Genomic DNA, 5,000 nt, shown 5'->3' with positions numbered 1-5,000 from the left:
CCACCTTACTCTCCCTGTCTCTGTCTCTGTCTCTGTCTCTGTCTCTGTCTCTCTCTGACTTTTTCGTCCTTTGGTTGTCCTTCAAGTCTTACTCAAACTCGTTATCTGCACTTCACTTGCTTTCCCCTCCTCTTGCTCCCTCCCTTTCCTCTTTTACACGCACACACACACACACACACACACACACACACACACACACACACACACACACACACACACACACACACACACACACACACACACACACACACACACACACACACACACACACACACCGTCTTGTCAGTGGGTGGAATCTGTGTGTGAGAGGGCCTCCACTGTCTTCTGTGTCTGCTGCGGCCTTATCTCCATCACACACACACACACAGGCAGCTCCTCGCCCAACCTCTATATCTGTTCTATATCTCTCTTTCTCTACATCTGTCTATCTTTCTGCCTTTCTCTCTGCCTTTCTCTCTGTTTCTCTCTCTCTGCCTCTCTCTCTCTCTCTCTCTCTCTCTCTCTCTCTCTCTCTCTCTCTCTCTCTCTCTCTCTTTCTCTCTATCCCAGCTTTCTCTTTTTTTCACACCCTCCACCTCACCCGACACCTCCGCCTACCCATCCCTCACACATACACGTAGGCTTCCCTCGCTCTCACTTTTCTGCAACTCACGACGAGAACAAAAGAAAGGCGTAATCTCATCTTTTCCGTCTGTCATCCTGGGAGACGAGGGGGGAGGGGGAGGTGAGAAGGAGTGAGGAGGAGCAGAGAGAAGGAGGAGGAGGTGGTGGTGGTGGTGGTACTGGTGGTGGAGACACAGCAAAGAGAAGAGAGGAGAGGAGACGAGAGGATAGGAGAGGAGCGTGGCTGCTTTTGATTAGAGCTGTTTCCATCCTCATGTGTTGTACCTGTTTGTGACACATTGGCAAAACAGGGCCCTCATTACAGAAGAACAAGAGGAGAGGAGAGGAGAGGAGATGAGATGAGAGGAGAGGAGAGGAGAGGAGAGGAGAGATGAGAGGAGAGGAGATGAGATGAGATGAGAGGAGCAGAGAGGAGAGGAGCAACGGAAAGGAAAAGAAAAGAAAAGAAAAGAAAAGGAAAAGAAAAGAAAAGAAACAAACAGAAACGAAAAGAAAAGAAAAGAAAAGGAGAGGAGACAGAAGGTGAATTTGCTCTCCCAACTTATTCACCTGATGCCATTTCCACAACAAGAAAATCACACCCATATCTCTCTGTCTCTAAACCGTCCTCGAATTTATTTTCATCATTTTCCATTAATTCTGGTCATCTCCCCTCCCTCTCCACCAAACAATGTGTTCAGATATAGAAATGCCTGTGTGCACTACTTTCCCACACTTTGTATTCTGACAGACTATGGTTGTCTGACTGCTCTGCTATTCTGCTTGAGCTCATGTCCTGAGCCTGGGAAGGTCTGGTTTGGATTAATACTGAGTGTATAGGACATTCAGTTGAGGAGAAAGTATTCTTATAATCTTCATAATGAAGAGGAGAGAAGACCATGTGACTAGTAAGTTTGCAAGTTTTAAAGAAGTTAGGGTAGCTGAGGTTTGGGTCAGATATAATGAATGAATAGAGCGTAGCCTAATCTAACGTCTTGGCCTACTCACAAACACTTGATGTGAATGGTCCTCACTGCCTGCAATGCCGTCATTTGAAACATTTGCGGCTGTCTTGTATTCATATAAAAATGATTTTTCTAACTAGATTAATGCATTAGTAATCCACACGCCTTCTTGGGTTCTAAGAGTTGTTTTTCTAATCCTTATTGGACTAATCAATATAAAAGAAACAAATTAGATTCACCTCCAGCCTATCATTAAAGGCCTATTTTTCAATCCAGATAAGAGTCTCATTTTTAAATGCTGCTGCACTTGGAAGACGGATGATTGCCCTAGCTTTGGTCTGAATTTAAAACAGATGGAAATAAAAGCATGAAATAAACATAACATAACATCATGAAAGGGAATCCTCCCTCAAGCAAAAAGATATGTGTGGTAGAACATTTTTTTAATAAAAATCCTTATAAATCAAATAAAACATTTCTCATGTACTTTACTCTGCCTGTTATTTATCATTTACTCATCTCAAGCCCTATTTCGCAAGTATGACATTTCTTCATTTGCACATTTATTTACTTCATTTGCTGCCATTTTCCAGTCTAACTAAACTGAGGTGAGTGTTTGGGCTTGATTATGCTGCATCTGCGCTGCACAGCAACACACTCAAGGCCATACAAACTGTAATTACATTTGTAAGGCGGAGGTTTGACAATAATACTGGATGTCCACCCACCACCCCACCCCACACACACACACACACGCACACACACACACACACACACACGCACACACACTTCCAAGCACTGCAAAGCAAACACCAAGCAAGCTATAGCAAGCAAGCCAGGCTATCAAAATTAACGCCCCTCCAGAATTTAGATGCCAATGCCTTGGACGATGAACTGGTCGACATTATAAAAACTAAACACTAAATGTCATCATTGGGCTGTGTAGAGTAGGCATTGCCTAGTAAAAAAAAGGACCCTCCATCTTTATGTTATCTGGGGTGTAATTGGCGAGCGCACCATTAACTGTGAAATTAAACACTATCACGTTGCCATCTAAGCCTAATGAAGAGGGTCGTTACCAAGGACTCTCACACTTTCACGCTTGGTATTTTGAAACAAATGTTTCTTTACCCATAAAATAGAAGAAAAACAAGGCAGGCAAAATGCGAGGTAATGCCTGCAGGTGATTCTAACTCAACATGACATCATTACTGGAGCAGAAACAAAGATTCCAAAATTTCAACCCAGTAAAAAAATAAAACCTCAAAAAAAATGCAAGGGCAGGCCAACAAATGTGAGGTAATTGATCCTGGAGATGGTAACTAACCTCGACATTGTAACTGAGGCGGAAGAAAAGAGCAGGAGCAGCAAGAAAACATCTACAGTATGATAGCACAGCAGCACCAAAAGTTCACCGCCCCACGTCCAAGAAGGACACAAAGGGGTCAGTTGCCCCGGGCGCTGGGAGAGCATGGGGCCTCCAGATTTGGGTCCCCATTGCGTTGTTTGAATTGGGTTGGGGCTTTCATATTACTTCGTCCTGGGCCCAACCAAAGCTGTCTATGACCCTGCCTGTGATACATAGCAACACCAAGGCTCACCCACCACATTCAAGCCAAATGTCATTCACATATAACAAGAGCAGTAACACCTACGATAACACAGAGCACAGAGTGTCTTTCAACACATCTATGCCATATGTCAGCCATACTACAGACAGCACGAGCACAAGATTAAAAGGATGTAATAACTTCTAGTGATCATCATATCTCAACAAGACATTGTAACCCAGGCATTGCAACCTGCCAGTAGTAGTAACACCTATGGTAAAGGCAAGCAGGGTTCACTCAACACCTCTGAGCTTTGCGTCAGCCTCAGCATGTGGAAGGAAGGGTTGGATAGGAGTCTTTGAAATCTCCTTACAACTGGTTGAAGGTAAGAAAGGCTCCTGCAGGCCTGGAAGATTAAGGGCAGGGGAGAGGAGCTGAGGCTTAGCTATGGAGACGCCACATATAGTATATGGGGAGCCAATGGGGCTTACTGCGGAGGGTCTGATGGGTGGAGGCAGGCCCAGCTGCAAACAAATGGGTATGTTGTCCCGGGCCCAGGAAGTGAAGAGGCCCGCAGAATTTGGTCGTCATTACATTGTGTGTATTGAGAGGGGGGCCCTTGGAGATGATTTTGTCCCGGGCCCAGTGAAGGCTATCAGCAGCCCTGGGTAGAGGGAGAGCTACAGTAATATGTGAGAGGTGAGAGCTGATCTGGCTGTCAAGCATGTGACCTGGAGGTCTGGATCAGCCTGTCATGCACTAGCCTAGCGCGCCAATTATCCACTACACTTGGACAGACGCACACTTAACGGTATACGGTACAAACAACAAAACATCATTGACTCCCACACGGAAAACAGAGATAGACTTGTTTGTACTGTACGCACATGCACAAGCACACACACACACACACACACACACACACACACACACACACACACACACACACACACACACACACACACACACACACACACACACACACACACACACACACACACACACACACGCATGCACACACACACACGCATGCACACACAAAGAGAGAGAGAGAGAGAGAGAGAGAGAGAGAGAGAGAGAGAGAGAGAGAGAGAGAGGGAGAGAGAGAGAGAGAGAGAAACTGAATCTGACAGTTGCAAACTTAAATTGCATTGCACAAAACGTTCAACATGACTTTATACCACAGTACATTCACTCTGACTTATCAGCAAATGCTGTACTTAGCCCATAACCAAATGGACCACCCATGGAAGTTGATTGCAGCAGTACACAGATTGCAAATTGCAAAGCTGGAACATATACAACCTATTTCAATTCAAATGTCGGGGGCCTATGCATTCTCTCTCTCTCTCTCTCTCTCTCTCTCTCTCTCTCTCTCTCTCTCTCTCTCTCTCTCTCTCTCTCACACACACCCATGCCAGTACACACATTTTCACTCACACAGACACAGTCATGAAGAAAATGACATATTGGTCAATAGATTAACAGCATAAAAGGCTCGAAAGCAGCGGCCTAGAAACACAACCATTGTTCGCAAAGGACAAATCAAACCCAACAATATGAACAGAAATTTCTGCACACACCTCCTACCTCTCTCTCACACAGACACACACGCACACAGACACACACATGCACGCACGAGCACACACTTACGCACTCGCGCACATGCACTCACGCACACGCACTCACGCATACGCACTCACGCACACGCACTCACGCGCACTCACGCGCACACACACACACACACACACACACACACACACACACACACACACACACGCACACACACATACACATACACATACACATACACATACACATACACATACACACACACACGCACACGGACACACATATACACACACGCGCGCACACACACACA

The 5,000-nt window shown here is 45.5% G+C and overlaps 1 protein-coding gene across 1 annotated transcript in view; it reads right to left on the bottom strand.

Annotated features, from left to right (window-relative positions):
- srcin1a (SRC kinase signaling inhibitor 1a) overlaps positions 1 to 5,000 on the bottom strand; it is a 165,305-nt gene that overhangs the window by 160,079 nt on the left and 226 nt on the right. The window lies entirely within an intron of this gene.

The sequence above is a fragment of the Engraulis encrasicolus genome, chromosome 2, assembly GCF_034702125.1.
Source record: "Engraulis encrasicolus isolate BLACKSEA-1 chromosome 2, IST_EnEncr_1.0, whole genome shotgun sequence".
NCBI classification, from domain to species: Eukaryota; Metazoa; Chordata; class Actinopteri; order Clupeiformes; family Engraulidae; genus Engraulis; species Engraulis encrasicolus.
The sequence above is the reverse complement of the archived record's forward strand: the minus strand, read 5'-3'. Positions and strand labels throughout refer to the sequence as shown.